The sequence below is a fragment of the Dreissena polymorpha genome, chromosome 7 (genome assembly GCF_020536995.1).
Source record: "Dreissena polymorpha isolate Duluth1 chromosome 7, UMN_Dpol_1.0, whole genome shotgun sequence".
NCBI classification, from domain to species: Eukaryota; Metazoa; Mollusca; class Bivalvia; order Myida; family Dreissenidae; genus Dreissena; species Dreissena polymorpha.
The window spans coordinates 35,617,762-35,634,103 of record NC_068361.1 but is presented as its reverse complement, the minus strand read 5'-3'; the positions used below and the strand labels follow the sequence as shown (position 1 = coordinate 35,634,103).

The window sequence follows — 16,342 nt, the reverse complement described above, 5'->3', positions numbered from 1 at the left end:
CGGGAAAAAGGTTCAAAACAAGAATTCTTGCCGTAAAAAAAAACGTATAAAATATAATTGTGCATATATTCAAATTTACGCTTATAAATAGTCCTAATGAAGGAACTGAAACAGTCCGTAACGATACAGCTTGTTTGAATTATATTTTATTAAGAGGAAATGTCAATGCCACATAATTCGCGAGATACCGCGGTACTTACGTTGAAATTTACAAAAAAACTTTTAATGGAAATAAAATTATCTCAACCCGCTACGAAACTTTAATTTAGAAATAATTACACCCACGCCAATTTTTGCGAGCTTTTTATCAGAACAAAGAAATTCATGACCAGTACCGAAATTTAACGATTAATATACCAGTAAACTGCCATTATTACCATTGAAATGACACTAATTGGTTATTTGTTATTGTGTGTACACAACACTGTCACTTATCGACTGTTTTTCTCGCTTCACTGCGTGCCATAGTAAGCTGCGACATATAGGGTGTTAATACTAGCAAGAACCGGTTTTTTGCTTAAGTTAGCAAATTTTAAGATTAAAACATGTCATTTAGTGATCATGCTCGTCAGATTTTTGGGAGCCATAGCCAAAGTGCGATATATTGGACAGGGCGATATAACGGTCCGGGATATATCGGCGTTGCAGTGTATTCAACATGTGCAACATTTCTGGGGATCAATAGTGGCGGTCTTTCCCTTCCATAAGTAACAGCTGTCAAAATTCCTTGTGAATCCTTTTGATAAACTTTCAGAAACAAATATGAGACAAAAACTTTCAAATTACTTTCAACTACCATATTCTAGTCATCTGGTTACAGAAATGGGATAGAGTGGTGGATCTGGGGTATAGAAAAGTGAAGCACACTTGATTTATGGTTGATTTAAAAGATAACAATGAAGAACATTAAATGTGTAGTAGTGGTGTCAGATTTAACAGACCAGTAATGCCACAATGAAAGGCATTAATGCATTTAAGATGAGCAGATAATTGGAATATAACTTCACAACAAACAAGGCGTGACTTAAATCATTTGATCCATTAACCACAGTACCATAATTTAATAGTAACATGTAATTGAAATTTTAACGAGGAGTATTTTTATTTGGGATGAGTTTAAGCCCTGATTTTGCATTTTTTACATCATAGAAATATTTTGGTTTTAAGTCCAGATAGGTGCGTGTATATACCGTCTTTTCCTTTTTCGTTTAACATTGAAAACAACGAAACAAGAAAATCAACACACATATAAGTTCATATTCCGATTTTCTAATAACCGTAACTTAAACAAAATACGAAAACAAAATTAACTTCTTTATGTCGTATTTTGTTGCACTTATTATAAAAAAAAATTGATTTCCCTGTTCATATTTTGTTTCAATTCATATAACTTAAATAAATGTTTGAAAATTGGAACGGATTGTTTGATCCTGTTAACCGTTCTTGGTTTGAAAAATACGAAAAATGAAAAACGAGCAGCGTTTGCGGGATGGGCTGCTGTCTTGGGGAGGTAACTCATTATAGTGGCTTTTTGCGCGTAATTTTCTCCCTTACATAAGACTTAATCACTTATTTTCATCAGCATGGCTTCTAATGTGCTTTTTTTCGTGGAGGTAAAGACACGCCCGTAAGGGACAGAGACGTGGATATTTTCAGTTGTTTTTCCAGGTATTGTATTTTTCCAATTTGAAATGATCATAATCTTGACATCGAAAGTTTTTCCAACGTACCGGTATTTCATGCCGATCCAGCCGATTAGATAGGGTTATAATTAGCCTCTTTAGTGAATTTGAAGGTGTGGGACATTACAATATATACATATTGTTTTCACAGTTTGCGAATTTACATTCAAAGAATCAACAAACTGTAACATAGTTTGTTAATAAGTAAAATTAATTAATTAAAATTACATTGATCGGCTCATGTTAAATCCGCTTAACAAGTTGGCAAATTTAATTGTCGGTTAATTATAGGTGTTAACCTTTGATTGGCGTATACTACGTTTTGCCGTGGAGTCAAAATAATGTAGGAGCGACTGTCCGGGTTACCAAAATAATGTAGGAGCGATTGTTCGGGTTGGCAACATAATGTAGGTGCGACTGTCCACCCTGTCAAATCATCGTAGGATCTACTGTCCGCCCTGTCAAAACATCGTAGGAACGACTGTCCGCCCTGTCAAATTTATCGTAGGAGCTATTGTCCGTAGGAGCAATTGTCCGGATACCGTGTAACATCATAGGAAATATTTTGGTTTAAGTCAAGATACAATATATTATGTTGATATTGTTTAGTTTAGTTAAAGATTTTCAAAATCTTGCTTAAATGTGTGCAAGTCCTTTGCAAATACGATTTTAAAAATATAGTCTAATAGGTTCTTTTACTTTTTAGGAAAATATTTTTTTTTTGGACAGTTACTGTTTTAAAAAAATTACTAAAGCATTTTTGAAGGTATGTTACAGACTCCGGATAGTGCCATCTATAATCTTGACCTTCTTTCATCAAGGGCAACACACGACAAACGAAGCGATACTCGATATTTTGCGCGATACTCAAAGCGAAACACGATATTTTACCCATACTCAAAGCAATGCACTATATTTTGCGAGACACACGAAGCGGCGCGCGATATTTTGCACTATACAAGAAGCGACGCGCGAGAATGTACCACTGATTATAGCCCTTGTGTAGGTAGCCCAGAAAACGTTATATCATGGTAAATATCACATGTCCCATCGTGTATCGCGCAAAATATTGCACGTTGCTTCATGTGGCCCGCAAAATAGTGTCGCTTCCTGTATCGCGCAAAATATCATGTGTCACCCTTTGAATGTGAGACACGATATTTTGCATAATGCTCAAAACGACGCACGATATTTTGCGTGATACTCAAAGTGACGCACGATATTTTGCGCGACACACAAAGTGACGTGCAATATTTTGCACGACACACGAAGCGACACGTGATATTTACCATGATATATCGCCTTTTGGGCTACCTACACAAGGGCAAAATTTCGTGGTACATTCTCGCGCGTCGCTTCGTGTATCGCGCAAAAAATCGCGCGTCGCTTCATGTGTTACGCAAAATATATCATATTGATTATCATGAAAAATATTGTGCGTCGCTTTGAGTATCGCGCAAAATATCGTGTATCGCGTTGTGCGTCGCCCTTGATGAAAGAAGTGCAAGATCATAAATGGCACTATCCGGATTCCGTAGTATTGAGATTATTAACAATTAACCAATGACAGTAAATTCTTCATAAAACATTTTTGAAAACATGCATTCACACAAAATTGTCTTAAAGGGGCGGGTTAACAGATTTTCCTGTTTTTGGAAAAAGACATCAAATGTTTTGACTAACAAACTACATTATTTGCAAAAAGGCTAATATAATTATAACAGCAAGGAATAAAAGTTAAATAACAACGTGTGCCTCCAAACGGATTTGAAACTGGAACCTTTAGGAGCAAACTATAACCCATGGAACTTCAGGCTTATCAAAGCGTATTTTAAACACCACATGTATTTCATTAATTTACATGCATTTTATCAATGCAACTCCAAATAATAATACTGATTTTGACTGATAATTATCCATTAACTGACCACAATAATTTAAACATATTTGCTACTGAGGAGTATTACATGTATTTTGCTTGTTTTAATACATGGCAATTACATTAAATTGTGAATCTATGTCATTTTGTTTTAATCATTTTCCATTTGTATTGCATTTACATAGATATGAAGCAAATTTGTAAGGTAAAACTGTAAATACCTGCAATTCTTCCACTCTCACTTGAGTCCCACACTCTCCACACTTTTTCATTCTGTTCTGATCTTGAAATGAACAATCACATTAACCCATTTAAGCCTAGTGGACTCTCCCATCCTTCTAAATTGGATCAATTTATTTCCAAAATTAGGAATGTCTAGTATATTTATTTCTATATTTAGAATATTTCTTACAAAAATTCATTTAAGCAAACAGCGCAGACCCTGATGAGAGGCCCCATCATGCTGCGTCTCATCTGGGTCTATGCTGTTTGCCAAGGCCTTTTATAGACGCTAGGCATAAATGGGTTAAATACCAGTATTATCAAACTTTAAGTTGGTAATAATCCTTGTAGATCGGAATTCTTCTGCCCAGTCCCTTAAAATCAAATCTTGTTTCAACATTACAGTATTTGTTGACTTATTAAACTGATTATATCTTCCCAGTTAAAGTAAAATGGCATGGTCACCTTTGGTGTACATCTTAAGTGCAGTCTTTAAACTAGAGCTTTGTCACAGACGTGACGTATACCCCCCACGTGCCGCATTGACACAGACTATTTTGCATGCTGTCTTCACAAAACAAGAGAATATAATTTATGGTGATTTAAAAAAAATATTATGCCATTATTATGTATGGCCATTTTGACCTTTGAACTGTTGAATTCTTTCGCATGACACTCCGTTCAATTACTGTGAACATTTTTTAAGTTAATGTACAGAGTCATTTTAAAATCTCACAATGAATGACATAGTTATGGCCTGAACAAGCTCATTTATGGCCATTTTCCACTTTTGAACTCCAAGTGTAACCTTGACCTTGGAGATATTGACGTAATTCTTTCGAATGACACATTTTCCAATGATTGTGAACAAATGTACCAAGTAATTTTAAAATCTCACAACGAATGACATATTTATGGCCGGGACAAGCTCATTTATGGCCATTTTTGACCTTTGAACTCAAAGTGTGACCTTGACCTTGGAGATAAGGACGTAATTCTTTCGTGTGACACACCGGCCAATGATGGTGAACAAATGTGCCAAATGATTTTAAAATCTCACAATGAACAACATAGTTATGGCCCGTACAAGCTCATTTATGGCCATTTTTGACCTTTGAACTTAAAGTGTGACTTTCACCTTGGAGATATCAACGTAATTCTTTCGCGGGACACACAGTCCAATGATGGTGAACAAATGTACCAAATGATTTTAAAATCTCACAATGAACGACATAGATATTGCCCCGACAAGGTTATTTATGGCCATTTTTGATCTTTGAACTCAAAGTGTGACTTTGACCTTGGAGATAAGGACATAATTCTTTCGCGCGACACACCGTCCCATGATGGTGAACAAATTTGCCAAATGATTTTAAAATCTCACAATAAATGGTAAAGTTATGGCCCGGACAAGCGTTTGACCCTTGAACTCCAAGTGTGACCTTGACATTGGAGATATTGACGTACTTTTTAACAAAACACATCGTCCCGTGATGGTGATCAAATGTACCAAGTTATTTTAAAATCTAATGATAAATGACATAGTTATGGTCCGGACAAACTTTCGGTTTATAACACACTAAGTGACCCGGTGACCTAGTTTTTGATCCGGCATGACCCATATTCAAACTTGACCTATACATCATCAAGATACAACTTGTGACCAAGTTTGGTGAAGATCGGATGAAATTTCGGGACAGACCGACAGATAGACCGACCGACCGACCGACCGACAAAGTGACTCCTATATAGCCCCCATTACCAATGGTAATGGGGGTATAATGATATCATTGTTATCTAAAATACAGTGTAACATAACTTCAACAGAATTTCATTTATTATAGATGCTAATGAGAAATATTTTCCAAAAAAGCATCAGTTAGCAAGTTCAAGTCAGTCAAATATATAATGACAATTTCTTTTCCATAACAATATGACATGAATTGCATGGAAAATGTTTTTATGCCCTGATCATATAATCAGGAAATGCAAATGACACAAAGTCTTATTCATATAATGCAATGTTAGAGAAACATTTTCAGGAATGTATTTTCATTGAATTTAATAATACGCACGTAATATTTCAAAGCTTTTTAAATATTTTTTTTTTTATTTTCACTAATACATAAATTTTATTTATTTTGAAAATCTGCTTTTTTTAACACCTCAGTTCACACAATATTAGAAATCAATATTTAGTAGCTGTACTACTAAGTCAACAATTACCTTTAGAATAAAGCGATCCTATTCTGTCTAAAAGGCACAACGTACACCAAACAAGTGAGACAATTTATGGGCTAATGATATTTTTTCAGGAGTAGATTTCACCTTAATTGACCTTTTTCAACAGCCTTAAAATATTGGAGTTTTTTTCTCCCCAGTAAACACTAGACATTGGCACAATGCCAGTAGACATGCAATACTGTAACTACTGCATGTTGAGTTGAAAATTATAGGGACAGCATTTTATTTTGAAACCATGCTAGCCAAATGTTGAGTTATCTCATATAGACAAACCATTCCACACTCAACCCTTCAAATAAATAGATTGTGTTTGCCCCTTTATTATAGCCAGAGCGTGTATATTTAGATGCTGTGTTCCTATATTTATCAATGATGTTAATATTGCATTACTTGCTTTAATATGTTTTATACCATGTAATTATTGTAATTTCCTTTTGTTCCCTTCCCTGATATACTTATGAAAAGTTATGTTATATGGTAAAACATTGAAATGCAAACATTTTAATTTCAATATTAGGTTTGGCATAAGCCATCATATTCCAGTGCAAACTTTGTGCACTTTCTTTTAACATCATACATTAACCCATTTATGCCTAGTGTCTAGAAAAAAGGCCTTGGCAAACAGCATAGACCCAGATGAGACGCCGCATGATGTGGTGTCTCATCAGGGTCTGCGCTGTTTGCTTAAATGAATTTTTGTAAGAAATATTCTTAATATAGAAATAAATATACTATACATCCCTAATTTTGGAAATAAATTGATCCAATTTAGAAGGTTGGGAGAGTCCATTAGGCATAAATGGGTTAAATCTCACTGGATCAGACAGACAGACTGAAGGTGGAAGGTCAATAGACAGTCAGCCTGTCTGGGCCGTGAGAGCCAGCATGGACTACACACATTTGCCCACATGCTATTTATAACTCAGTCTGGCTTCAATTCTTCCATTAGCTTCAATCCAAAAGTATCCTGGTTAGATTTTGTTTGTATGTAGGTTACATGCAGATCTTGGATGGGAAAGTAAGGTCAAGGCCACTGTAACAAAACAATGAAAACTAGTTGCTGCTCAACTTTGGTGCTGAATTTTTGTCTGTAGGTAGCTTATACACAGACCATGATGGCATAGTCAATCAACTTCTGCTAAATTAATTGCTAAAAATTTGAAAATCTAATTTCTTCAAAAGATCAGATGCATCACAATCACAATCACCACCAGCACAACCATTATCACAACCACCATCATCATAATCACCACAATCACCCCACCACAACCATTATCACAACCACCATCATCATAATCACCACAATCATCACCATTACAATCATTATCACAACCACCATCATCATAATCACCACAATCATCACCAGCACAACCATTATCACAACCACCATCATCATAATCACCACAATCATCAGCACAACCATTATTACAACCACCATCATCATAATCACCACAATCACCCCACCACAACCATTATCACAACCACCATCATCATAATCACCACAATCATCACCATCACAACCATTATCACAACCACCATCATCATAATCACCACAATCATCACCATCACAACCATTATTACAACCACCATCATCATAATCACCACAATCATCACCATCACAACCATTATTACAACCACCATCATCATAATCACCACAATCATCACCATCACAACCATTATTACAACCACCATCATCATAATCACCACAATCATCACCATCACAATCATTATATAATCACCAATACCACAACCACAGCCACCATATTCAACATACTAATCATCATAAATATCAAAACCATCGTTATCATTATCATCACAATCACCACCATAATCATTGCCACTATCATCAACACAACAACCATCAACCTCTTCACCACTATAACTATCATGATCACCATCAAAACCATCATCATCATTAGTATTAACAATTGGGTTTTTTTCGGCGTAGCTGTTTAACGTCACTTTTGACCTTAGATGACCTTCATTCATGATAGATCCGAAATGAATAAACCCGAATTGTTCATTGGCTAATAATACAAAAATCACCGTAAACATTGGTAGTCTGGTTCCCAGACTAAAACATTGGATGCATATCATTTGAACTGAAAAAGAAATATGAAATATTGTAAATTACATGTAAATTACAATAAATTAAAAACTGTCATGATACAAAACATCCTCTAAACATTACATCGAAACGTTTCTCATTAGTTTACGAAGCAGTATAGCATTAATCACATGTCTGTACAATTAAAAGAATCTATTGTTTACATGCCGTAGCGGCCACACTAAACACTACAAAAACAGGCTAGATTGCACTTTACCGGTACGCAGTTGTTTACCACTATCGACAAAGCGGGGGTTTGGGGCGGTAGCCCGCGATACTAAGGAAATATATAGGTGTTGGAAATATATCTGTTTTGATTTATTATAATCCATATTTGCGTTTATTAGTGTAAATATGTTTCTTTGTACTTTGTTTTGTTCATTTTTTATATACAGTTCTGTTTTCTGCAAAAAATTCATATCACTATGATGCTTGCAATATTGAGTCTTTTATGTTTACCTTCTACCAACATCTGTACACATTATAACACATTATCTTTTATTTCATTCCAACATTATGTTCATAGTTTTTCAGTGGCGAATATGTTTTCTTTTCCTATTGAAACTAATGTATTACTCGTTCAATTATGAAAACCTAGTCATTACAATTCTTATTGACAATAAAACATACAATTCACCTCTTCTTGTTCTTCATTTTTATTTGTTAATACATTAAAATATATTATCTTATTATCACTCACTTTGTAACCTTCATTAAAATACATGGTCGCTTCATTCCATCTCCTTTCACTGGTAGCAATCATTACAACATCAACGCCGTATATCTTTTAAAAGATATTTCTTGTTAAAATTTATCCATGAATAATGAAATAAGAGTGCAGACAAGCTTTATTTATCCCATTTTTACCTCTGACCTCTTACTATGACCTTGACCTTTGATCTAGTGCCATGGGTCTTATACCAGACATATTATACATCACATTTGAAGTAAAATATATTAAATTGCATAATGAATGATGAAGTCAGGAAGACTTGGATGCATGGAAGCACAGACCCACACAATTATTCACTGATAAAATGTGACAGCTTTATCAAGCAATAATGATCTACTTTTAGACCATGTTACCAATTCTTGTGTCGGATATAATTCAACCAAATCTGAATGTGCTCAAAAGGTTGAAATCATGAAGGATAGCTTTCTGACAGTTTTCATTTTGCTGAATAAATGTATGCAATTACTTTGATGGCATTTTTCTATCCCCTCCAAAATTGTTCATTAGTCTTTGGCAAATTGATTTTAATTTATGATAATCAGGTTACAAGAAGGAAAGGTCAAAATGTATTGTATACAGCCAATTAACACTCAAAATCAACGAAAATTTCATAAAATATTTAAACAAGGGCTGTTTGTAAAAATTGCATGCCCCCCATATGGACTGTCAGTTGTAGTGGCAGCCATTGTGTGAATACGTTTTTTGTCACTGTGACCTTGACCTTTGACCTAGTGACCTGAAAATCAATAGGGGTCATTTGCAAGTCATGATAAATGTACCTATGAAGTTTCATGATCCTAGGCCTAAGAATTCTTGAGTTATCATCCGGAAACCATTGTACTGTTTCGTGTCACTGTGACCTTGACCTTTGACCTAGTGACCTTAAAATCAATAGGGGTAATCTGCAAGTCATGATAAATGTACCTATGAAGTTTCATGATCCTAGGCCTAAGAATTCTTGAGTTATCATCCGGAAACCATTTTACTGTTTCGTGTCACCGTGACCTTGACCTTTGACCTAGTGACCTGAAAATCAATAGGGGTCATCTGCCAGTCATGATCAATGTACCTATGAAGTTTCATGATCCTAGGCATAAGTGTTCTTGAGTTATCATCCGGAAACCATTTTACTATTTCGGGTCACCGTGACCTTGACCTTTGACCTAGTGACCTGAAAATCAATAGGGGTCATCTGTGAGTCATGATCAATGTACCTATGAAGTTTCATGATCCTAGGCATAAGTGTTTTTGAGTTATCATCCGGAAACCATTTTACTATTTCGGGTCACCATGACCTTGACCTTTGACCTAGTGACTTCAAAATCAATAGGGGTCATCTGCGAGTCATGATCAATGTACCTATGAAGTTTCATGATCCTAGGCATAAGCGTTCTTGAGTTATCATCCTGAAATCATTTTACTATTTCGGGTCAATGTGACCTTGACCTTTGACCTAGTGACCTGAAAATCAATAGGGTTCATCTGCGAGTCATGATCAATGTACCTATGAAGTTTCATGATCCTAGGCATAAGCGTTCTTGAGTTATCATCCGGAAACCATTTTACTATTTCAGGTCACAGTGACCTTGACCTTCGACCTAGTGACCTGAAAATCACTAGGGGTCATCTGCGAGTCATGCTCAATGAACCTATGAAGTTTCATGATCCTAGGCCTAAGCGTTCTTGAGTTATCATCCGGAAACCATCTGGTGGACAGACATAGAGACATATGGACGGACGGACTGACCGACATGAGCAAAACAATATACCCCCTCTTCTTCGAAGGGGGGCATAAAAATAAAGTTAACAAATAACAAGAGATGTGTTTCTCAGAAACACAATGCCCCCTATTGCGCCGCTTTGAAATAAAATTTCAATATATCATTTGGCAAGTTTAGAAATTATCTCCCTTTTAAAGTTTATTACTTCCCTTGGATTTTATTTTTTGACTTTTGACCTTGAAGGATGACCTTCACCTTTCACCACTCAAAATGTGCAGCTTCATGAGATACACATGCATGCCAAATATCAAGTTGCTATCTTCAATATTCAAAAAGTTATGACCAAACTTTAACCAAGGTTAAAGTTTTGGGACACACACAATGAATGAATGCTGAGACAGACAGGCCAAAAACAATATTCCCCGCGATCTTTCGATCCGGGGGCATAAAATATCAGTGTTCCTTATTTCGTTAAATCTATGCTAACATACCACATCTAGCGTTGAAATTTTGGCTATTGCTATAAGGAACACTGATTTTTTATTGGTTAACTTTATTTTACAAAATATTTTCGAACATTTCGTTGATTTAGAGTTATTATTTGGCTTAAACCCAAAATGACACGTTTTAGCTGACAAAAGTAATTCTCCCTAACTCTTTCAGTGCTGGAACAGAATTTTGAAGGCCTTTGCAAACAGTTTGGATCCAGATGAGATGCCACAGAATGTGGCGTCTCATCAGGATCCAAACTGTTTGCTATTCTGATAGTATTCTTTAAAAAAAATCGAAGAAACTGCTAATTTTAGAAATTCAGCAGACGAAATTTTAGCAGACGAAAAATTTCCCAGCATGCAAAGGGTTATAAGGATGATGTCTTCCAATACTTTCAAAACATCAACTGACCTCATTTCAACATTTACATTGTTGACCTGCTAATGAATTAAGACTAACTCAGAAGGTAACGTATCTATGAACACTTTCAATATACCCATATCACCTTACCACATTTTGACCTTGACTGTGACCTCCTTTTGGACATAGACTAATCGAGAAGGTCAAAATTATTGGTTGACCTCATTTTCAACTCATAATTATGCAGATGGGTAAATGAATAAATTCTTAGAAGGCTTCTACTCAATAAAGCATCTATTTAAGACAGGAGCTTGTTTTATTTCATGTTGTATATGTTATCTGCCAATAAATACCAATAACAAAATCTGATGTGTTTATGTTTTCAGAACAACAGCCACAGCAGATTAACAAAATAAAGTTTTGTTGATAATGTGAATATAATATGTTTTAAATTATATCATGATGTCTGATTAAGATAAGAACTTTTATTTATCTGTTCATCTTGCAAGTAAAAACCCATGTCATTTATCCCTTTCCCAGTTAGAAGCAAATTGAAAATGGCTATGTGCAAACAGCATAAAATCAGAACAGCATGCGGGTTACTTGCAGGCTGTTCAGGTTTTATGCTGTTTGCTGCTCATCAGTATTTCAGTGTTGGAAATGAAACCTTTAAAACTTGGATCTAGTAAGAGGGACTACAAATGTGTAAAAATACGTATCTAATTGGTAAAGGGGTAAATACGTATCAATGTAGTAAAGGGTTTACTAAACACTCTCAATACACAATAAAAAAAATTACGCAATAATTACATGTGAGGCATTTTGTATGGTTTTAAAAGTTACCCGTGACCACTTAATTCATCAATGTATTGTCTGCTTTCTAGGTGGGATTTATCAGGCAAATACTCAGTATTCATAACAAGATAAACTATCGTTTTAAAGAAACTTTAAACCTTATCCTACAAGGACTTAGGTTATGAAAATCGTGTACCAGTAAAGGGACATTTTTTAAACGACAGACACCCGGAATATGTTTACTTTTTTTAAAACATAACAATACTACCTTCATCAATGGCCCAATTCAATAATTCTTCATTAATTGTCAAGAAGTTTTATTTGCAAACATATGCAGATCAATAATGTAACATTTCAGACAATAAACATGTCATATTGTAAAAAGGTTTTACATTATTTGATAAAACAAACAATTTATGTAAGCATATTTAAATCTCTCCTCCCTCATTAAACAATACCCATCTAAATATCTCTTTTAAGTGTGCTTGACACGCATGAACTGAGAGATGGGCATAAACCAGACAGATAATGTGCCATGTAATAGTAGTAACAACTGCACAGCACATTAAACAACTCCCAGAAAAAGTCTCTTTGAAAAAAACAATCATGGCTTATAAGCCCTATTGGAAACCATAATCCTCCGTCATCAATACGAGTTTAAATATTGCGAAGAAGTGCTTCAAAACAACTTATTTACAGCACAAGGCAAACTGCTATTACATCAGCATTAACATGCAGTAGATTTATTTGAAGGTATCAATATTTAACAAGACTGATCATGCGAGCCCTTTGTAAACTAATGACATTAATTCAATTTAGGATGATAATTGGAATTTCTATAGTGCATTACAACATAACTATCAATCCAAATTGTTTTAACAATATTATTAACATTTAAAATATTAGCATGTTGCAGTGCAATAATATGTTAATATACAGGAATTTAGTTTTAAACTTTTAAAAGCACGTGCTAATAGTCTTCTGTTATTATTTAATCTGCAAATAAAATGATTTACTTACCACTCTTTTAAGTCCTCAATAAAATAACAGATTTCCGGACTATTATCCTATTCTCTTCCTAATACTTCCCCAAAGACCGATTGTAAATGTCACAAGTGCACAGCTCTGCATGAACATAAACCAGCACCCACTAATTTATCCAATAATACCACCATGTTAATTGAGAGTTAATGTAGCAGACGACTATTTATAAGCCATCAGATACATTTTTAAGATGTTGTTTACAAATGAATCATTTAATGCAGCTGAGGATTATTAGTGTCAGACCAAGAGATACATTTTTAAACACATATTAGCCTTGCTCTGCGAAAACAGGGTTTAATGCTTGTGTGTATTGTATCATCTCAGATCAGCTTGTGCAGGCTTATCTAAGTGATGACACTTTCCACGTATTTTTGGTTTAAAAATATCTCTTGTTAGTGAAATTCTAGTTTAGGAAGAAAGTGTATGCAAGCTTCACAGTCTAATCTGGGACAACAAAGAGAATTAACTATTTATTCAAATAATAAAATATTTAAAAATATTCAGCTACAATTCAATTTACATAACAATAAAATTCTATTTTCCCTTCTGGTGCAGTTTGAAATCATTCAGTCAATCAGAAACGACGTACTTAAACAGTTAGATAAGTGCCAATCAGGAACAGTTCATGATCTTTTTAGTTCCTGAACAACTGTTCATGAACCACTTTAGATTATATCAACTGTCATTTACCATTTAAAGAGGTCATTTTTGTTCATGAACTTTTTTACAGGGGTCCATGAACTTGAGGTCATGAATACCTTCTTGAAAATGTCATCACAAGGTTATGAGGTCACAAACTGTTCATGAACAGTTCTTGAATCTTTCAAAGGGGAAGAACCTCATAAACTTTGAAAAACACACTCACTGTCTCATATTAAAGTATGATTTCCTGGGTGAATTGCCACCTTGGACCATTTGAGGTTTAACCCTTTACCACTTAGATACGCATTTTCATGCATTTATAGTCCCTTAAAAAGTTCAATTTAATTAAAGACCTTTCTTACTAGATTCAAGTTTTAAAGGCTTCATTTCCATCCCTTAGATACTGATGAGCAACAAACAGCAAACAACCTGAACAGACAGCAAGTTACTCGCAGGCTGTTCTGGTTTTAAGCTGTTTGCACATAGCCCTTTTCACTTTGCTTCTGAGTGGGAAAGGGTTAAACTTATACAACATGATGTTATCAAACTCTTCATAACAGCGTTTTGAAACGGACTTTTCTTCTTTTTTTTCAAACATTTTCTATAAAGTAATACATATCCAGCTAATGGTATTATAGATTATTTCAACCATGTTAATGATAAAAATGTCCTTGCTCTATATTCAAGTTGTTGTTGTTTTCTTTGAATAATTTGGTGAGGATTTTTTTTCTTGCATTTAGAGTACTACAAGATAACATATTTTTGAAAATGAATCATAGTCAATCGCACTCGCTCATTCAATGCTTTTAAAAAATAAAAATAATACCGTAATCATAAGAGTAATTTAGAACATCCGCTTTTAATAACACCAAAGTCCACACAATATACTTTATAATAAATAATTAATATCTTTACTACTAGGTCAACTAATACCTTTTGAATGAAGCAATCCTTTTCTGTCTAAAAGGCACAACTTACTGAATATCAGTGATGAGTGCAAAGCCACAACACACATTACAGATAACCTGAGACAATATCAGCTAATGATACCATGCAGTTTCCATATGATTTATCCAGGAACAAAACACTTAACTGCAAATGGTGCAATGTAAAAGATGTTGTCTTTTGACACAATTATAAAGGAAATTATTCATATACTTTCTTGAAACACTTAAATTTTTATTGTTTCGCATAATAAGTGATTTAAGGTATTAAATGTTCTTTCAATTTGTGAATAATCAACTTAATAATTGTCTTTGACAGACAAAACAAAGTCAAAAGTTACTTCAGCAATTTTTGTACTTTTGAACACAATGATCTGAGGTAATTTTATGCCTATTAAGATAGCTGTGGTAATATGTACAGCTAAGATTATTGAAATCAAAGAACAATACATCATAACTGCAACATTATACATCTGTGAAAAGGGGTAATTTTGTTGAACGTTTGTAAATGAGCAACCTTTTCAGCCCCAAAACCGCTTGAAATATCATCGCAGAAAATAATCTTTCAATGTTTGGAAATGGCCAGTGTTAAAAAGTATTATTTAAATATCACTCGCTTAAGAGGGTGATTCAACTTATTATCAACCCGAAAATGGACAGGATTATATATAGAATAATATGTTAGTTTTGGATAAAGATCAAGTTTATTATGCGAGGCTTTGAACCATGGTAGTGCGAGGCTTTCCGAGCATGATAAACTTGATCTTTATCCAAAACTAACATAATATTCTATTTATCCTAATATTTCCTCCCATTGTTTCATTAATAAACATTAAATATCGCAGTTTTTGACAATTTTGTTCTTCCGTAGTTAGCAAACCCGAGTGAGTCATTACGCGTAGATTTTATAACAAAGTAGTCCCTGAGATGACAAACGTTTTATTGAACAAACAACCTTTGCAACATATGCCACTCATAATATTGTGTTGAAAACGAGACAACACTCATTTATATCAATTACAATAATTCAATAACGATAGCTCTATATTATTTTCGGGGCACTGGAATTCATGCGCAAGGCTCGTCGTAGTCAGTCGGTTAGCGAAAATTTGACATGTGCTCGCAAGAGAATTTGAAATTCAAGACTTATTTATTTAGATCTGTGAGTGATCCTGTACTCCAGGAGTTAATAACATTGAAGTTTTGGATGTTAAAGGTTGCCCCATAAAACTGTGATGTTAACAGCCTTGCTGTTGAAACATTGAATTCCGTGTTTACAGTGGAAGTTGTGTGGTGGGTGGGGAACATGAAATGTAAATTCAAAGTGTATTCAGGAATTGTGACAGACACGGGATTTGTTTGTGAGGTTAGTGTTGCTGTACATGTTGTGTTTGTTTTTCTGATGGTGTGTTCAGACTTCGACTGTGCTTTTGTGGAAGTTGACAATATAGCTGAACATCTTTGAAGTTGCTTTTCA

General features: G+C 34.5%; 1 long non-coding RNA gene across 1 annotated transcript in view; it reads right to left on the bottom strand.

Moving 5' to 3' along the window:
- Positions 1–16,342, bottom strand: part of LOC127838488 (uncharacterized) — a 113,985-nt gene that overhangs the window by 20,420 nt on the left and 77,223 nt on the right. The gene's annotated exons all lie outside the window — the stretch shown is intronic.